Raw genomic sequence first — 22,293 nt, forward strand, 5'->3', positions numbered from 1 at the left:
TTCAAGTTAGGTGTCACAATTTTCTTTTCAAGTTACTATATATATAATGTTAGTTTCATTCAAACCTTTTTTGCAACTCCATCTCCAATATGATCGACAATAGCTGGTACAGCTGCCATAAGTGTAGGCTTTAACACATTAGCAACCTAGTTGGTTCCTTGCTTGATTTTACTTGATAAGTGAGTCAAAGTAACAATAAAGCTATAACTGATGGCACAACCTACACCTAGCATAACAAACTGGACAACCACAGTAAGTTAGAGATAATATCATCAACTACTTTGACAATTAGAAGGCTAAGAAGAAATTACCTCTGCTACCATTTCAAAAGCATGAGCAAGGGGCAAGTAGACCATGTACACATCCTTGCTACCAAGATTTGGAATAATTTTCATAACAGTTGTTCTTGCTACAATGTTTCCATGAGTAATCATAACACCCTGTCAAATCCAAGGGAATCATAGAACTAAACTACACCAAATGAAAAACTTGTTTAGTAAGAATAAAAGGAAGACTATTAATGTTAATTTAGACTGATGGAACAATTTGTTAATTAGAGGTGGGGTAAGTTTTATAGATAGTCAGAATAAATGGTAGGGATGTCATTTTATGTATAGAATACTGATACATGAGTGGAGTTGTGAATGTAAGGGGAAAAAGGACTATCACTGGATTAATTAGAGCAATGTACAGAGTAAAAAAGTTTAGAGTGAAAGTTTTTATAGGTGACGAGAGAGTGTAAATTATAAGGTTTGTTGTCCATATTCACCCTTCCAATAGCAAATCTGAGTTGGGTGAGAGAGGAGTAACATAGTCTTATGATTTTTCTTACTAGTATGTATTAAATCAAATCAAACTCACAAAAGAACAAATATTATGTATAAAAATTAATAACCCACATACATTAAATTTTATTTATTAGGTCTGTTGTATGGGGTGATTGAAACAATAAAGTGATCAATTATACAGTAACTAGCTAGTGTGAAATGCTCGTCCATACTCCCAAATTAGTTATTGTTGTCGTACCAAGATTGCTTTTCAAGATAATCAATTATGCTCTTGTCCACCTGGCAAGCTTTGGTGAGAACCTTAGAAGAAATAGGTGGATTAGCTTTAAACAAAGCATTTGCAATAGTAATGCCTCCTGCATTTTAACTGCTAAGACCAACAATGGCGGCAACATTGCCATATCCCACATTGATGCAGAAATCAATGAGACCAATTGGGAACACAAACACATCACCCTTGTTCAGCACTTTGTTGAAGAGGTGATTTCCATCTTGATTGGAAGTCACAAATCCAACATAGAGAGTACCCTCAAGGACTATAAGGATCTCAGTGCCTCGAGGGTGAGTGTGGGGAGCGTTCAAACCCAACGTGTTTAGTCGTGATAGTTGATCAACAAACACTTGAGTCACGTTTGAACCTATTGGGTTGTCAGTCTTCCCCAGTTCTACATGTCTGAAGAAGTCTTCAGCTCTCACAAGCTTGAGATCTTTGTAGAACTTTCCATTTACAAATACTACAAAATATTTAACACTATACATTGAGTAACAACTCTAAGCAATAAAACAAATATGTATATGTACTGCTCCGTGAGTGAGTGGTAATTAAATTAAATATCAGTTTTCCTTCATTTCATCGTTTCCCTTTCTTCAGTGAACATCATAATAAAAATGTGTAGGAGCCCAATCCACAGCACAATACCTTCATTGTATAGTAACAGCCATAAGTGTAGTGAATTATGTATGTCTTTTTATTTCCTTGTCCCATGGAGGCTGACACGCATAATAAACAAACAAGTTTTATTAAATTTGCTTGTGATGAATTCAGTTTATACTGACAATGTAAGTATGCCTTTTAGTGTAATGTTAGAAAATGAGAAGCAACGAAGGATAGTCCAAGAACCTTCAAGTTGAATAATAAGAAGAAAAAATGTCTACGTTGACAATGGAAAAATGAATATTCACTACTACAAAAAGCGGATTTAACATCGGTTGTTAAAAAAATCGATGTTAACGTAAGCGTGGTGGCATAATTGTAAATACTATGTATCTGTTAACATCGGTTTTTCACAAAACCGATGTTAGCGAAGTGCATTAACATCGGTTATTGGAAAAACTGATGTTAACATTGATTAGTTAACATCGGTTTCCAAATAACCGATGTCAACATAAGTTTATTAACATCGGGTTTTGAGAAAACCGATGTTAACGTTTGATAAGTTAACATCGGTTTTTTCCAGAAAACCAATGTTAGCCTTAACATCATGTTGTTAACATCGGTGTTTTTAAAAAAACCGATGTTGAACTTATATTTTACAAAATATCGTGAGCCCTATGAAGCTTGCGCTGTCTTCTTCTCCATCTAAGCTTTCGCACTTTCTTCTTCTTCTTCTAATCTCCGTCTACCTTGAAGGTCTCTGTTCTGCATCTGAGCATCGTGTTCATCGCACTCGAGCATCGTCACAAGTCTCTGCTTCTTCTCCTTCGCCACCATACCTAGGTATGTTTCGTCTCCTTCGCATTGTCTTCTTCGCCATCTAAGCTTTCTTGCTCTCTTTGTTGTCCATTTACCTTGAAGCTGTCTGTTCTCCATTTGAGAATCGTTTTGTCTAAGCTCGAGCATCGTTTTTGTCGCACTCGAGCATCGTGACAACTCTGTGGTTCTTCTCCTTTGCCACCACACCTAGGTATGTTTCGTCTCCTTCGCGTTGTCTTCTCCTTCTCGTTGTCTTCTTCTCCATCGAAGCTTTCTTGCTCTATTTGTTGTCCATTTACCTTGAAGCTGTCTGTTCTCCATCTGAGAATCGTTTTGTCTAAGCTCGAGCATTGTGTTCGTCGCACTCGAGCATCGTGACAACTTTGTGCTTCTTCTCTTTCGCCACCTTACCTAGGTATGTTTCGTCTAATCCTGTATAAATATTTGATTGCATTCATGTATCGCACACTTAGTGAAGTAAACATGGCTAGGGTATCTCATATTTAACTCGAGCATCATAACTGCTTTGTATTCATTACAAGGATAACAACTTTAAGGAATAACTGCCTCTTTAGGTCTGTTACTTTAATACATCATTCATTAGTTCTCATGAGGCAGGTGATCTTGAATCCGAAGCTAGACAAGAAGGGCAAGAGGGCTGCTCTGTTTTTTGAAGGGTGCTTGAGGTGTCCTTCTTTGTTACCACTCTTTGCTTTGTCAGACTATCAATTCATTTTTTTGTGCTCGTTATAATTCGATTTTTGAGATGAGAAGTAGAAGCTATTACATACCTGTTATTACTTAAGAAATTTCTACATGTCTTATGTTCAACATTTTACTGCTCTGACTCTCACTAGGCTAATTTCCCTTTCATGAGTAATAGCTAAAATTCCTCTAAATTTTTTGTCTAAAACCAAGATCATACCCTCTTCGCTCAATTACCATAAGACCTACTTAGAACATGCACTCTCTAGGGCGGTCAAACAGTTTGACACTATCTTATAATTTTACCATTCCATTAAAGTGCATATCTGCCTTTGTTTAAACAATTGCTTCTGAGATGATGTACTAGGGCATCATTATGTTTTGCTTAATGGCTGAAGAGTATTAATTCCTAACAATTTGTCTCAACATGGTGACTGCATGGTTAGCATCCTTGTAATGAATACATAGCAATGGTGGTTTTGATAGAATTAACTTAAAGATGATTGATTGTCTGCATATGCTGTATTCCTTAAATATTGTCGGAATTTTTTATAACCATTAAATGCATGTCTAAAGAGGTAGGTCCATATTGTGTGTGATACCCTTCTTTGATGTGGCTTGTATTATATATAGTTGTCTTGTGATCCCTTTCGATGTTTCTTTTTCAATTTTGCCAGAAGGATACATATAATATATTCTTAGAGGTGCTTATTCTCCTTTAAACCAAAATATAGAATAGGGAGAAGATATATAAAAGATTTGCTCATGTACAAGTACAAGTGGAGAAAGGCATTTACATGTTACTCCATGCTAATATAGAGATGCTTGCTCGAATTATGGCTATATATTTTCATGTGAGGTGGTCATGCTAACGGAAAATCATAAAGACTACAAATATATTTTGACGCCTAAGCAAAATGCATTTAATTAATATACTTTTATTAGTTTAATGCTTATTGATAGTTTTATATTATGTTTCAGTTAATTTAAGATAATTATTTTCTCCGGTTGCATCTGCGCTTGTGGAAAGAAAATATTTCCTTGAATCACGGAGTTAAAGTGTGAGACTCATCAACATATTTCAGTTTTCTTCCTAAATCTACTCTTTTTTTCTCACATTCAGTTTATTGCTTACGATTTGGAATAGTGACAAGTAAAGACAAATCACAACTCACGGTCATCCAATTCCAAGAATAAAGGTTTGTTCCTTTCTTTATAGCTTATTATACTGGCTACTTCTTTTGTTCATTTATTTAAGATTTGATACTTCTTATGGCATTATGAACCTGTGTGAACTTATGTAGATGAAACTGTAATTTTCATACTACAAGTAGCTAACAAACTTATAGCATAAGCACATAGAACCCATTGTTGTGAGCAGAACTAGGAGCCATTTTGGAAATCCAACAAACTAGTATGCTTTTCCCCCTTTAATTTTACTAGTGTAGGAGTATTATTATAATGATTTAATATTATACACACAAAAAATGGATCAAAATCTAATTAAAATAAATGATATTCATAGGTTGTAGGGAAAGAAAGGTAGAGTCTGGAACCAATTTTTTGAACCAATGGCAGCAAGCTGATGGAGGAAGCACTGTTTTTAGTATGGTCCTAGTTCAGACAGATGGAGAAAGGTTTGACAGTGCATTATAATTACTGGTCTAGCAATCTACTAGCAGCTTTTTGCAATTAGGATAAATGGGTTGTTTTGACTATTGTTTTTATTTTGCTCAGCAAAAATAGATAAGGTTTATTAATAGTGAGTAACAGTGGTACTAAAATTATAGTATTTTAGGGGCCAACTGGTTTTTATGATTATTAGTAGGACCCAAGCCAGCACCACAACACCCTACAACCTAACACCGTGCTACAAAAATCCATCCCCCATACTCCCAAGCTAAGTACAAAAACCTAGTGTTAGATTGGTAGTCCATTGGTTAAAATGAACTGTGAAATCTTTCTCGTTGGACTTCAGCCATGACCAAAGTAATAGTAGAGCATCATCCATAACCTTGCTGCTGTTGAAACATTGATTTTGAAAGACTATTCTATTTCTTTGTTGCCAAATGGTCAAAGCACGATTTACTAGCTTGTAATGATGAGTTGAACTCTCCCCTACTAAGAACATACATGAATTCTAAATCAAAGTGACTAGTTACTAATACATTTCATGATATCTTTTTGTATGATTCTGATAACTATTTTTAACAAAGCTTGAAGGCACTTGTAAATAGAAACTGATTGTTGCATTCTCTTAGCAAATAGCTAGGGCTTGAATGAAGCAGCTATGTATCATACATTTTAAGCAAGAGAACTGATGACACACACACACGAACACACACACACACACTCATCATACAAACACACACACACACACACACACAAGTTTGATAACAAATTTGTTCAATTATACATGCAGAAATTTTTTCAATTCTGACTTATTAGCTGTGACAAGGTAGTTGGCCTCTTCATAAGGTACTTATCTAAGTTTAACTTAAATTCTACTGCAGTGGTGATGACCTACTAATATTAGTGAAAACAAATTTGCCAAGTGTACCTTAGTTAATTTGTTTAGAGTTGTAAAAAATGAATAGTTTTTAACTTGAGTTATTCGTATTTTAAGTTTTCAAATATGCTTGCATGATTGTATTTGTATGAGGATTATATTCTTTTTTATATAAATTTTGGCAAGTTGAACAGTTGTTAGTGTAATGTTGGTATTTTAGGGGCAGTGGAGTTATTTAAGGGTACTTGTTAGTTTTTTTTTTTTTTTGAACGGCGAAAATAATTTATATATTATAAGATAACTAGTACCAGAGGTACTACAAGATAACACAGGAGATAAGATCTCCTGAAACAGAAAACAAAAACAACATTACATCAGCCCGACAATAAATCACCAAAAGCCCAACCCTACAGACCGCACACTAATTAAAATCCATAGCCATAGTTGAGGACCATTGATGGAAAGGAACATTAAAATCATTTTCCCACCCCCTCAGCCAGGACCAAGTGAGAAAATTTGAATTATCCACCAACTTTGAGATGTGAAAAGGCTGATTATTAAAGATCATATCATTTCGATGCTTCCATATTGACCTTGTAGCTGCTATCCACCATATTTTCCATCTTCTATTGGTATCCTTCAAGCCTGCCAAGGTTGAATGCTGGAGGAAATTATCCATTGGCCTACAGTGGAGAACTTTATCTTCCTTAACCCAGGAGTTAAATTCCCAACACAAAGGCAAAACTTTTTGACACGTGAAAAACAAATGAGAGGCAGATTCATATTTGCTTTGACAGAAGGGACAAAGGTCATTGTTAATCTCAACTTGTCTCCTAAATAGGTTCTCCTTAGAGGGAAGCCTATCCCAAAGTAATCTCCAACCAAAAGATAGAGCTCTAGGTGGGATTTTAATGTCCCAAAGCTGACGAAAACCTAGACATTGATCATCAGAAAGCTGCTCAACTTTAATACAAAGATAAGCAGATTTGGTAGAAAAGATCCTCGTAGGATCAACTCCCCACACCCAAGTATCCTTCAAACTAGCATTTAAGCTTATAGCAGCAGTTTGATCAATAAAAACTGAAGCTATCCCCATCTCATTGTCGAACAGATTTCGCCTCCAAGAAAACTTCCATTCCCATCCAATTTCACAGAAGGAGCCCATATCTGCCACTGTCTGAAGTTTTTGAGATGAAATTTGATATAAATCTGGAAATTTTTCTTTAAGGGTTATCCCACCATCAACCCAAGAGTCTTCCTAGAATAGAATTTGATCACCCTTACCCAGCTTCCAAATGAACTGCTTGGAGACATCAGCCATACTTCTATGATGGTTAATGGACCTCAAGTCAGACCACCAGTGAGAGAAATGTTGCTTTGGTGGCCCCTCTTCCAAGCCTCTCCAACCCCTGTACTTCGAATTCAGAATTTTGCTCCAAAGTTGATCTAGTTGGTGAAACATAAGCCATTTCCATTTAATTAGAAGAGAATTGTTGAGAGCCTTGATGTCTTTGATTCCCAATCCTCCCCTTTCTCTAGAAGCACACACTTGACTCCAATCCACCCAAGCGATCTTCTTCCCTTCTAAGTTGCCACCCCAAAGAAATTGTCTTTCAATGGCAGTAAGTCTATTAATCACTGTTGAAGGGGCCTTGAAAAATGACATATAAAACAAGGCAATGCTGTTAGGACAACATTAATTAGAGTGATTCTGCCAGCCATTGAGATGCTTCTCTGGTTCCATTTATTCAACCTAGCCTCAAATTTTCTGATTATAGGCTCCCACACCACCTTCCTTCTTGGATTGATTCCTATAGGCAGCCCTAGATAGCAAAAGGGAAAATGCAGTAGGGCACAGTTCAAATAGTCAGCAGCAAGACAGCACCACTCCTCAGATTGCCCAACTGCTCCTGTCATACCCTAATTTTGTCTGGGGACCATTGTTTGATAGCATGCAACCTTTGCTTGACCGCTTAGAGGTACTTGGCACCCATTGTTGCACAATACGTGAAGTTCCATAACGTGCCAGAAGTCAAAAGAGAGCATTGTTGCACGATCCGTGAAGTTCCGTAACATGCCGGAAATCAAAAGGAAGCATTGTTACACAATCCGTGAGGTTCCGTAACATTCTGAAAGCCAAAAAAGGGATGATTACATAATCCGTAAGGTTCCATAACATTACGGAAGGAAAAATCGTATCGTTACGGAATTTGTAAAGTTTTGTAACGTTACGGAAAAAGAATCAGCAAAAAAAAGGCATGGGGTGTATTTAGTAAACAGGGGGTGCAAATAGCAACCAGACCCACTTGGGCCTTCCAGGAAGTTCCTCCAAAAGGCGGTGCCTTCTGGAGGAAGCAACCTAGCTCGCCTGGGCGAGCTGGGTGGCAAGCTTCTCCCTCTTTTCCCTATAAATAGGGGGAGGAGGGAAGAACAAAAACGTTCAACCCTCCTGGTATCTGAGGATCACTTGAAATTAGTGAGAAAAATCATTTCCGTGAAGAAAATCCAAGCCGAGGCGCTTCCGTAACGCGTCCGAGACGTTTTCGTGGGTGATTTCGTGAAGATTTTCTGCCATCCTTCGTTCGCTCTTCGTCGTTCTTCAGTCTTCAACCGGTAAGTTCTCGAAATCGAACTTTTCAATTCATTCTATGTACCCTTGGTGGTCCTCATTTGTTTCGGGTACTTTTGTTTTCATTTCATTTACTTTCCGTACCCCTTTTGACGTGCTTTAGTCATTTATTTAAGTCATTTTCTCGCCTAATCAAAAAATAAAATAAATTTCCACAGATCATTTGAATTGTAACATCTGTTAATTTTTGTTAAAATGAAATTTGACCGTTCGGTCATGTCGTAACCACGTTGGAAACCAAAAAGAGGTAAAATAAATAATATAATAATCAAAAAATATCTTTTAGTAAAATGAAACAAAAAAATCAATCGGACGTTTTCTCTTTGGGATTTTTCTTTCTTAATTGAATTGACTAATAACGAAAGTGAAACTAAGGCTAAAATCAACTCACAAAATCAAGCTTTGTCCGTAAAAATCACTGAAAAAATGTTTTAAGGTCCAACGCCTTGAACGGTCCTCTTTGCTTTTTATCGGTTAACATGGACCGTTCGAAAGCGTAAAATCGACACATCACTGCCTTTTACAAGAACTACGTAGGTCTGATTTCCTCTTCGATGGAGGATACGTAGGAGCAAAAGCCCCGCTTTTGTCAACCTCGTGAGATGGTTAGAGGTCCAACGCCTTATCTTTCTCACCAAGTAAAATAGATCATTTTAAGGTCCAACGCCTTAAATGACCCCCTTCCAAGTAAAAAGAATCACTTGATTCGCCCCTTTTGAAAGAACTACGTAGGTCTTATTTCCTTATCACAATTGAGGAATATGTAGGAGCAAGGGAAACACCCTTGTCGACCACAAAAAGATAAAAAATACAAAAAGGCATAAAAAGACATAAAAACGTAAAAAAGGGAAAATAAAACAATTTGAAGACATCTTTGCACACTCGATTAAAGGCTGCCGTCTTTTGTGACGGACGCGTGGGGTGCTAATACCTTCCCCATGCGTAAATATAACTCCCAAACCTTTCACACTTAAAGTTCGTAGACCACACCTTTCTGGTTTTTTCCGACGTTTTCCTCGAATAAACGTTGGTGGCGACTCCGCGCATCTTCCTCCCATGGAAGACACACCCGTGAGCCCTCGCGTTGCCCTCGCGCCGAATGGTAGGTTGCGACATCTCCAAATTGACTGCTACCAAAATTGATTCTCAGGCCAAAAACCATCTCATAACTTCTAAGAATAGCCTTGACAGCTTTAACATTATCTATTGAAGCTTCCCCGAAAAAGATAGTGTTTTAGGGGAATAACAAAGTCAAGTCTAGTCTTTATGAAACACCTAAATTAGTGTTACCTGGGAGCTGCCATATTTGATATTATCCCTGTTTCCGAAGCTGTTTGTTCCATGCCTCCTCTGTGATTGTTCAGCATGATGAGAATCTGCAAGGCTTGTTTATTCATGACCACACTCGAATTTAATCTCCATTATCCTTCTAATGGCTTCCGCCATGTCTAACCGCTGCTGAGGGTTACTTTCAGTGCAAGCAGCACCAATGAGGAGGAGTTGCTCCATCTCAGCAAGCCAATTCCTAGAGCCTGCAATCTTAGGATCAAGCACTTATGATTCCCTTCCCTCAGAGATTGCAGTTTCCACCCATTGCACCACATTAGCCCCACCCTTTCCATTGCTGACATACTGAGAAGGGAACCTCGCTGTCAGTATCTCAATTATGACAACACCAAGACAGTAAACAACGCAACTGCGTGAAACCTGGCCTTGTTGTGTTTCCTCTGATGCCTTCTAAGCGAATAATGTTTGTGCAATGGTTGAAGGGTTAACTATATGGCTGACCCCGTAATCTACAAGCACACATACCCTCATCACAGACACACACACACACACCCTCTTGAAAAATACACACAAACACACCCCCTGATGAGACACACACACACACCCCTGATGAGACACGCAGACACACAGACAAACCCTAATGACACAGACACACACACCCTCATGGCAGACACACACCGATGAACCCAAAGACACACACACACACAAAAACCCTAATGAGACACACACACACACAAAAACCCTAATCACATACACACACACCCTCATCACACACACACACACACACAGTCACAAACCCTAATCAAACGTACACACAGAAACCCTAATGACACACACACACACCCTTATGACACATAGACACACTTAGTCAACCTGATTTCCGACCTAGTCAACCTCCCTTAGCTTTGTTGTATGTCATGAATGTAATATGCTATAGAAACAACTGTTGATGTCGATATTTGTCTATAATTGAAATTTAGATTTTGTATGTTCTTGTATGTCATCAATGTTATTTGCTATATAAACAAATGTTGTTCATGTTGAGTGAACCTTAGATTCCCGTTTGAGACAAAATGCAATGATTCTTGCGGAGAGTTTGCATTAGTCATTGTATTTAGTCTTGAATTGTCCGTTTGGACAGTTTGGGGAGACTGATATTTTATGTTAGATTCATTCGTTAAGGTTATTATTATTTTGATTAATTTGATGAAATTTTGGTTCAATGCATTTCAAGTTGTTCTCTGGGTGCATACTTGATTATCGGGAAATTCATTTCACCGATGTCATGTCGTGTACTTGGAGACCAATGCAAAATGCTGCCGAAATTTTGTCAAATTATTCAAAATAATGCTAACACGAATGAGATAAGACTAAAAAAAATGGCCAAATTCAACATTAATAAAAACTGCATGAAGAGAATGAGAGTTGCAAAAGAGAGGTATGTTGCATTTTAGGCCTGTTTGGATCAGAATTCTTGTCATCCTTGTTCTGTTTCTTCTTCTGAAGGTTCTATTTTGTTTTCTGCAACATTGCTTGGGTGGATTAGCATCAACTAAAGTACTGGGATGTAAAACAAAAGGACTAGGACTAAATTGATACAGAAGAAAAAAACTTGATTATATTTTCAATTTTCTCCTTCTTCTTAAGCAGTTGCAATGCTTCTTGTTTTTGAACTTTCATATGGTCCTCCTCTTCCTTCATGAAATGGCCAGCCTCCTCATCTTTCTTCTGTTTATAAGCCTCCATTTCTAGGGCATATTGCTCCTTATTTTTCTTTGCCATCTGAGAGTTACATAATAAGTTATGCGTCTAAATAACTCAATGATAATTGATACACCAAAGAAGCATACCTCTTCATAGGGTCTTTTTTGTTCTTCTGTCATGTTTTTCCACTCTTCGAATGTGATTTTTGGAACCTGAATTTAAATAATCAACCTTTTATATGTGTTCTTCAATCATGATTAATGAACTCTAAGATCACAATTCACAAACAAGGGTGGCACGCAATTACCTCCAAGAAATTCTTGTTCTCGGCAGCAAGAGCTGCTCGCCTATCATTAGTGAACAAGAAATAGGCTGACATAGGGTGCTTTGGTTTCAATGGATCCTTCTCTTTCCTGTGAACATGTATAAAAAAACATCAATAACCACACAAGAAAGAAGAATGGTCCAAAGGGAGGTATATGTAACTTACTTGTTCTTCTTTCCATCTTTTTCTGCCTCTTGTTTGAATTGCATGTACTGTTCAAGCAATTCCATCGCAGTCCTCTGCTTCTGCTCGTCTTCCAACAACCTCATTGACTCAGTTTCATGTTTTTCCTTTGCAATCACCTGCAAATAAGCTTCTTTCTCCGCATGGTATATCCCCTCATAAGGCTTCTTCTCTTCTGCAGTAACAGTCTTCCATTTAACACCTAGCATGGTTGAAATTTCCTTAAATCCGGCCTCTGGGTTCACTTTCTTGATCTGCACCAAGCCATCAATACATAAAAAACATTGAGCTTAAACCAACAAAATAAAGAGAAAAAATAAGAAAAATTGAATGGATTATCCCAAATGATTTCCTTTTTTACCTCATTCCGTTGGTCTTTCATCCACAAAATGTAAGGTGGAGAAGGTCGTTTCTTCTCAGAGCACCCTTTTATGATAATATAATTCTTGTACAACTTCACAGCAGCTATTGCTTCTAGTTTAAAATCAACTAGCAGACCCAATACATGCCTAACCTCTGCTAGAGTTAATCTCCAGGTCATAGGTCCAGAGTTTTCACCCCAAAAATCTAGAATCTGAGAAAGGTTACAAAGTAGGACAAATGACATGTGAATTGCATATATTTACAGGAAAGTATAATTCGTATTACATTTGAACATCATCTATGCAAAGGAATAGTTGATTGTAAAACTTCAATCAACAATCATTCCAAGCAACATCAGTGTATGACCAATGAAGGGTAAAAAATTGAACAGGTGAAAATCCATGTATAGTTCTTAATCGTGAGTGAGATGACATTTTTAGGAATTTGAACACATCAATTAACTAGTCAAACCTTTAAACCATGCTCCTCATTGCTCACCATTTGAACTTGGCACAAGCACACGACTCATCAAAGAAGGAAAAAAAAAAACATTAATCATGCCAAGTGCCTATGCAAACAAATTGCCATCCGGATCTTAAATACCTCAATGTTACAGATTCTCTTAGAGACCAAAACAAGAGGCTATGGATGCTCCATGTTTTTTGTTGCAAAAGGTAAAAAACGTTTCTCTTCTGCTGTGGCAATGGCTCTCAAAAATCTTGGGCATTGAAGTCTGGTGTTGATGGATACTCAAGGCCCTGAAGAACAGCCATCCTTCGTATATCTTCCTCTGAATAAGCAGGGATGAACCAGTATCTCTTGTCCATTCCAAAAACCTGAGATACCATAACAACATAAATCATAACATAGAAACTAGACCTATGTTTTCCAGTTTTGTAATGTTCTATCTATCCACTGCTTCTGCCAGTGCCAGTAGTAGTTTGGTCAAATTAATGGTGCATGGACTAAACCATCTCCAGAACTTATAGAAGTTGGCTAAAGTATTTGCACATTGCAATCTTCTTATTTAAGAAAATGATGCTAAGGACATTAACTAAGATTAAAGTCCAAACCATATGACTGAATGAAGCCAAATCCATCTAGATTTATTTTTTAGGATATATAAAAATTCAGGGAAAAGGAAACTGTCCTATTCCAGAATAAGGCATGAAGAGTAATTTGACTCTTTTGAAGTTCCAGTTTTCAAATATCTTAATCCAATCAACCTTTATGTCATAAATAAAAAATAAAAACCTTAGAATCCTACTAGAGATTGACCCTAGAAGAGAAACGACACTGCACTAAACTACCATTATGCAGGCCATTGGCAGCAAGGGCAGAAGGACCAAGCTGAACCAAATTCAGCAGTGAGATGCCTCATAATTGTAATGAAACACATATGAAAGAGTTTAAAATAAATTCAATTAAACACGTTTTGAGTTTATAGGCAATTTAGTGCATGTTTGTGGGTAGTTTCTGTTCAGTTCGAACATGATGATGGGTGGAGACTTGCAAGCTTTAGTTGGGTGAGTGTTTTGGTTGCCTGATCATGATGGACTTCTATGGTTTTGTAACTAGTGGTAGGTGATCATTTGTAAATATTTTACGCTTAAGTAAGATATAACTAAATTTACACTGGTGTATGTGGTTCAATTAGTAAAATTATGCTTTCTAGCGTGTGTGAGTGCATCATATCCCGCACCGTGCGTAAGGAATTTTTTCACCATCAACGTTATGTTAGCACACCAGATTATAGGACCGTAACTCCTTGGGTCGTGTAATCCTTTGAGGCCGTGAAGCCAAGCGCATGTAACATACTCTCAATCTCAAATAAAACATAATTTCGTCCCTTGACACTGTTGAGAGGATCATGTACGACCCCAATGATCGGTTTCTTGGTTTGGGTTACTACAGATCTTCGTGGTAGTGGCAAGGGCCTTATTCTTCATGTCTCCAATCTGTAAAAGAATAATAATTCAGATTGGAAATGATTATTATTTTAGAAAACCCGTTTGACTCATTTTAAGAACATAAAAAAGAAATAAATTGAATACAACCGAAAACATAAAGGATTAAAGATTTATTTTAGTCTTATTTGTTCAACCTTTTTTATATTATGTACAAAATAATTATACTCGTTTAATATATTTTAAATGACTTCAAAACTAAGTTTTGATTTTTTTTTACATGTTTAACATCATTTTTTTTACTTTTGTTCTCTTAATTTATAGTAGTGTACCTAAGTTTAATATTTATTTTATAGTTTTCAAATACAATGAACTGTTGATGTCGATATTTGTCTGTAATCCAAATTTACATTTTCATGATGTATATAGGATCATGGCTTCTCCACCTGCCTCGCCTCCTCCTCTTCCTCCTTCTTCTCCTCCTCCTCCTCCTCCTCCTCATTCTGATGCATCAGCTTCACTGTCTGCCGTGAAGCAGACACGCAAAGTCTCACGTCTATGATCCTTGTCTGTTAGACCAGCTGGTGCTGAGAGACCAGTGGTCCATATTGATCCTGCTACCGGTAATGTTGACGGTCCCCACGGGAAGAAATTAAGAACTTATTTAGGGATTGTGGCGCGTGATAAGGTGGACATCGCGTACGAGAACTGGAAGGAGGTCCCTACTGCTCAGAAGGACTTGATTTGGGAGGATATTCAGGTATTTTTATTTTCTTATTTGATGTTGTTTAATTAATAGCCAAAAAATACATTATTGTAACAAATAAACCTTACTTGATGTTGTCAGGCGGAATTTAAAATCCCAGAGGCTTCTGACAGTAGGACGAAAAGGAAGTTACTTCAGATTGTGGGCAAGAGATGGAGGCAGTTTAAATCAGACCTCACGAGGAAATGGGCCCTTGCACCCGATAACGATAGTGTGGACGACACTGTCTGTGAAAAATACAACATAAGCAAGGAAAAATGGGCCCAATTTTGCCAGACTCGTAGAGACCCTTCTTGGGAGGTATGTTCCTTGCCATTTAAGTTGTTTTTCAAAAACATTAACTTGTTATACTTCATTCTACCAATTTGAAAAATTATTGTTTTATTTTTGCAGGATGTGCGCAAAAAGGCACAGGCCATCCTGAAACAGAACACTGCCCCCCACGTTTTGTCTCGTGGGGATTATGAATATTTGGAGCAGAAGCTCTTGGCTGAGAAGACGAAGAAGAAGTTGGAGGAAGCTGCACAGTCAGGAAGTGTTGATGGCGTCATCGACCCTCCATCCTCGGTCAGACGCCACGTGAAGTGGAAGATGGCCCGCACAAAGAAAACAGGGGAGATGATTGAGGCTGCAAAGGAAATCGCTGAGAAGATCATAAGTCATTTTCAACTAACCATTACAATTATATTTCAATATTTTGTGAATGCCATGTACAACTGTGTGTTTTCTATGCAGGATTCTTTTGAGGAGCAGGCGACACAGTGATCCTTCGTCCCCCATAGACGTCAGGATGTTCTCAACGCTGCATTTGGACGTCCAGAGCACCCTGGACGTGTCCGTGCTGCTGGAGCCGGTGTCACCATCAGGCACTACTTTGGTTCGGCTCCACGAACGTCCCACACCTCTTCCTCCCTGCCTCCTGAGGAACTGCAGCAACTGACCCAACAAATCAGGGACCAGCTAGAGGAGTCCATCATAGAAAAAGTGACGAGGCAGCTCATGGCATCGTTCAGCCAGATGCAATCCCATATTCAGTCCCAGATGCAATCTCAAGGACTTGCACTGCCTCCCGAGCCTCTGGTTGGTCCCTCAGGTGCTCGAGTAAGCACGAAGGGGAGTTGTGTTGATCCCTCTGGAAACAATCCAGAGGCGGGTGACTCAGATAGGTGCGACTTGTACATCGCAGCAGATCTTGCCCGCCTGGTTGCCCTGGGGAGAGTTTATGAGGGATCCATTGTTTTTCATAACACTCCTTTGTTGCTTGGCCAAGTAAAGGTGAGTGTGGAGGAGGTTACAGAGGCAGATGCTCCAGTTCCTGTACCCACTGATGAGGTTTCCTAAGTGGGGCAGGCACTTCACACCTTCCTTGCTTGGCCGACACATCTGGTCAAGTCTTTATCACAGCAAGTACTTTACTCTTACTATCTGTTTCTTCTTTTTAAATTAATTCATTCAGTGTGCCTCAAATTAGGAAATTTAGCTTTGTTTCATGAACAGGTAGATGTGTCTTCGGCAAAACCACCTCCAAAGCTCGATCCGGAGGTTGATGATCCGCTTTATCTAATGACATTGACCATCCCAGAGCTTTTCTTGAGGCCTTACTAGGTTACATGGGATGCTACCGTGTTCGGGGTCTTTAATCCAGATTTCCCGCTCGACATAAAGCACGAAGACCTCTCCGAAATCGCACATGGTGGTCAATGTCTCAGCATATCAGTGTTACAATTGTGGATTCTGTAAGTCATTTTATATTACTTTTAATTATCCAAGTTATTGCTTTCAATTCATAAATATTTAACTTTGACTTAACATAAACAGACATTTCAATGAAACAAGTATGCGAGCGGGGAATTCTGATATCTATGGATTCCTCGAGCCACAGTCCATTCAAAGGTCTGGGCAATCACAATTTGAGTCTGAAAGTTACATAAAGACTTGGATGCAGAGTTCAAAACGCGATGTCTATCTTGGAGCCTACCTAAATGGGTAAGTCACACAAAATAACTTAATTTAATTAATGTTTACTAATATACTAACCCATATTCGTCTCCATTACAGCGGACACTGGCAGATGGTGGTCATCCTGCCCAAGGAACACCTAGTTGTCTGGTTTTGTTCATTGCATAACAGGCCAGACAACTACCTTAAGGGGATTATTAACAGGTTAGTGTTCTTTTCAATACATTTGCATTGAAATACCTCAACAACACCAGTTTTTAATTGCAACTCATCTGGAACAGTGCTTTAAAAGGTCTTGATGTCCACCATCATTTTAGGAAGTACTGAGTGTGGCTACTATGTCATGCACTGGATGTCCACCATCATTTTAGGAACTTTTAGGAATAACTGGGAAGCGGTACATTTGTTTCAAACAAATTCGATTTTTTAATAATTTGTATTACATTATTAACTTATTATCATTTATTTCATCATGCAGTATTTTAATGATCCTAGACCATTGGAGCCAGAGAGATTAAAGGCGTTGCGGATCCAGTGGGCACAGTATTATCTTCGAGTTAGAGATCAGACTTAGGGTATAGGGACATTAAGTTTAGCTTAGTTTACTTTGGTTTAACATTTTTTACATTTCCTATGTAATTTGAACATTGAATTCATTTGTTGATGGTTGTTTATGATAAATCAATTATTAATTGTTTATTGTGTGATTAAAACTGCTTGAAAGCAGAATTAAATGTTTATTTGCTGTGAATTGAGTCTGAAATTGCATTTTACAGGTACAATTTTGGGTTTATTGTAAAAACAGAAAGTTTATATTAAAAAAACTTGAAAACAACATCGGTTATTAACAAAAACTGATGTCAACATTCACCTTAACATCGGTTATTTTATAAACAACCGATGCTAATGTACATAGGTTAACATCGGTTGTTTATAAATAACCGATGTTAAACTGTATGCAGTAACATCGGTTATTTATAAATAACCGATGTTACTGCATACAGTTTAACATCGATTATTCATAAACAACCGATGTTATACATAAATTACTACAGCAAAATAGGTGCATGAATGATGAACGTTGACATCGGTTTCCTCTAAAAACCGATGTTAATATAACATATTAACATCGATTTTCTGGAAAACCGATGTTAATATATTACATTAACATCGATTTTCTGTTAATGTAACAAATTAACATCGGTTTTTACAGTAAATCGATGTCAACGTCCCTCACGCATACACTTATTTTGTTGTACTTCTTTCTTTATAACATCGGTTATTTATAAAACCGATGTTATCGTATTTATGTTAACATCGGTTTTTGAAAACCGATGATAACAACAATACATTCAACATCGGTGCTTTCAACATCAGTTTTACAACCAATGTAGAATGCCCTAAATAACCGATGTTGAAAGTGTATTTTCTAATAGTGATTGCATTATTCTCGTACTATTCTATGTGACTTCTATAGCATGTTACATATATTAACAAGCAAGTATGCAAAATATAGTACACTTTTAAAAAAAATTGACATTTTAGAATTTTATTTTTTCTTTATTTAAATATATGATTTAGGTTGCACTTAAACAAACTTCAATAAGCCCAGTTTGGATTAGCTTATAAGAACTTTTTAATAATAAAACCTTAGTGTTGAGACTTTTCCAAGAAAAATACCAAACTCCTAAGTTTATAGTGCTTATGAAGAAGTTGGATAAGTGAGCTCCTAAAACAGTTGGAATGCATAAATGATTTTATCGTGTGCAAGAAGTTTGATTTTTTTTTTTTAATTTTATTTCCTGCTTATTAAATTTTTTATCCAGACTAACTTCTATCATTGGTCATTTAAATGGCTACACGGGACTAATGTGTTTTACTTGGGGTCTAGTCAGTAGTGTATGATACCAATTCTTATATATTGTTCTAAGCTTATTCACTATTACATATTAACATGAAGTCCTTGTATAATTTACTTATTAATACTGGCCAGCAGAAAAAATAAAAATAAAAGACAGAACCTTATTGAACCTGAATCATAAAGTCCTTGTGTAATATGTTACGAACACCATGAAGAGCAAATGCAACAGCATAAGCATACCTAAAACAATGATACAAAAGAAAAACATAAAAAAAGTCAAGTTGTGAGGTTAAGAAAGGATATTATTATAGATAACAGAAAGAAAGCAAATAAAATAACATTTGAAGCACCCATCCAAAAGCTTGATCAGTTTCAGGATCTTTCTTGATTGCAAGAGAAACATTCATCCAAGTGGGAGCAATCTTCTTGAGGAATTCCTGACATTTTTTTCACAAAAAATTAAACAGCTTGGCCCCAAATCAAAGAGTATTCATTATCATCAAAGAAAAATTATTTTGACCGATACCTTTCCAACAATAACAGGGGAATTCCCAATGGATCAATATTGGTTATTGGTCCCTTCTCCTCAGGAAAGTACTTCCTTAGCACTGTTTCATACTTCTTAGGCTAAATGTAAAACAAAGGGAATGCAGCTCCTAGCCCATCTCTGGCTATGTTGGGTATAGGTTTGACAATTATATGATCTGCCTCTAACATCAATATGTAACTGATATACAGAACTAACAAAAGTCAAAACCAAAATCCCAAGAGAGAAGGAGAAAGATAGAGAAATGTATTCCAGCTTTGAATATAGAGATTAAGGTTAAACAGGTCATACTCTTCTTTAATATCTGCTTGTTGAAGCCACTGCACAAATGCCCATGGTCCGTTAAGGACTATGTAACCCTGTTATAGACTAGAGATGAGTTAGAATTCATAAGAATAAGGAATAAACCAGTGATTTTGATCACTGAAAATGTGCCTTACTTACAATTTACAAACCAGAAATTGACTTAAATTAATACGATTTTAGTCCTTCAATTATTCAAACCCATTTATGGTAGGAACTAGCCTTTCATAATCTAAATCTGGAACAAATATGCATACATTTCCAATAGCCATTTTCCCCCTTTAGAAATCTTATAATTTGGATTCAAGACTAACTCAACCTTCAAAGTTAGTTCATGGATGAGCACTCTTCCTCACTTATCTATAGTATTTGGTCATATCACTTGTTGATGCGAGATCTCTAACACATTCCGTTCATGCTGAGGATTGGACGTCTCAAGTGTGAAGGATGGTCCATTAACGAGTGCTCCTATAGACCCAACAACTACCACTAGGATACATACAAAGATGTCCCCACATATATACTTTATTTTTTTCTATGGTTAATAAGATCTCTAACAAAGAATAAGTGAAATCATTCAGAAATTGAAGCGCCCGTATAAACATTTCCTTTCTTTATTCTTTTGTTTTGAATAGTCATAGTCATAGTGGTAGAGAAACATAACTCAACCCAACCAAAGCCAACAAATAACCAATAATCAAAACACCACTTGAAGTTACCAAAAAGTCAACCTACGACCACTCATAGTTGTTGGATACAAGTTTAAAACTTTTTCACACTGTTAGACCATTTCAACTAAATCCACACCTATTATTTCCTCCAAGAATAAGTGCATTCACACAAATCACCCATAAAATCAAGCCCCAATATAAAAAATTTGAATTTTTTTTGTATAACTTTTTGCATAATGACATCAACAGTTGTGAATTTGTAGCCTAAAAATTTTTCACACTATTAGACCATTCCAACTAAAATTCGCACAAATCACTCAAAAACTCAACCCCCACATAAAAATTCATTTGTTTAATATACCTTTTTGCATAATCACACCCACAGTTGTGAATTTGCAACCTAAAACTTTTTCACACTGTTCGACCATTCCAACTAAAATTCACACAATTTTTTTTCTCCAAGACCAAGTGCATTCATACAAATCACCTAGAAACTCAACCCCCCACATAAAAAAATGAAATAAAAATCATTTTTAACAACCTTTTGCATTATCACAACACACAACCGAACCCAAAAAAACACAATTTTGCAGGAACCAATTAAGAGGAATTCAAATTCAATTGAGAACCCCAAACCAAAACCAAACCAGATCCATTCCAACAGGCAAAGGTTGAGCAACAAAAGTGGGGATCTCATCCATGAACTAATCTGGCTTCCCGGACTGCAATGAAGCTTGTGAACCCCTCATCCCAGATACATCTCCTCGTTCATCCCTTAACTTCTTGAACCAATCGTACATCACCCTGCACTGCTACGTGATATAGACAGAGTCAGAGGCAGTGACAGCAGTGTGGAACATCAACCTCTTCTTTACATTTTTTTGGTGAATAGGTTCTCTTTTAGATAAATAGAGAGGATTTCCATTTTCTAAATTAGAGCATGGATACAGAGTCACATATCATGAAGATATGACTATCAAGTTAGGCACGTAAGATACTCAGTAAAATAAAAGTTGTACAACTTTTGTTTACTTTAATAATGAAATGAACATGAGGAATGATAGGTCATCTAAATAGTTGGAGAACACCAACATAATGGAAAATGCGGCAACCGGTAACACAGAATTGCAGACATTGGCCAAAGACAAATTTATATGAGTTTAAACATGGGAAGAATCCTTTTGTTTGAAGGATGACATTGGGGTCAATGGCATGTATTATTATGTTTGTCTCACAATTACATATATATGCATTCCTATATTTGACAATAATGCATGAAAGATATTTTGAATCAGAAAGGATAAACTGAAATATTGTCACTTAATTTGTTCGTTTTTGTTTCATACCATGCATCAGTGCTAACATAGATTTCTTTTGCTGAATATATATGCATTAAATTCTATTAACTGATTAAAGAAGGTAGAAAATTCCAACAAGGATTACAATACACAATATAACTTGAAGAGCTACATTGAAACTTTATTCAAAATGTGCAAGAAAACTTTCTCACCTACACATATCGTCTCTTATTGGTTGTAGGTACTACTATTTCAGTGGCATAGGAAGTTAAGGCATTTTTATGTTGTTGTTGCCTGACTGAAGATAAAGTCATACAATTTTCGCTGCCATTACCGCACTCATAGTTATTGTTACAAGCATCTTTGGAGGTATGTATCTCATTCTGACACTTAATTAGATATTTTATTTTTGTTCATATATGGCTATTCTTTAATATTAAAATTATCTGCATTCTGAGTGAACCTTAGTTTTCCGTTTGAGATTCAATACACTAATTAATACGGACAATTTGGATTCATCGTGGTATTGAATCTTGAATTGTCCGTTCGGACAGTTTAGGAACTCTCATTTTTTTACTTAATTCATAGTTATAGGCTAAGTATGTTGTGTTATATTCGATGAAATTTTGGTTTAGTGTATATTGCTTTGTTCTTCGGGTTCATACTTGACCATGGTCAATTCATGTGACTGCTTTCATTTCGTGTACTTGGAGACCAATGTGAAATGCTGTCAAAATTTCATCAAATTTACCATAACGTACTTAATTTGTACATATGAATGAAGTAAAAAAGGGA

General features: G+C 36.8%; 3 pseudogenes; all 3 read right to left on the reverse strand.

Moving 5' to 3' along the window:
- Nucleotides 1-879: 879 nt before the first annotated feature.
- On the reverse strand, nucleotides 880-1,547 carry LOC114385028 (annotated as a pseudogene).
- Nucleotides 1,548-1,665: 118 nt separating this feature from the next.
- On the reverse strand, nucleotides 1,666-21,553 carry LOC114385875 (annotated as a pseudogene).
- Nucleotides 9,879-12,687, reverse strand: LOC114399614 (annotated as a pseudogene).
- Nucleotides 21,554-22,293: the final 740 nt, after the last annotated feature.

This window comes from Glycine soja, chromosome 1 (genome assembly GCF_004193775.1).
Source record: "Glycine soja cultivar W05 chromosome 1, ASM419377v2, whole genome shotgun sequence".
NCBI lineage: Eukaryota > Viridiplantae > Streptophyta > Magnoliopsida > Fabales > Fabaceae > Glycine > Glycine soja.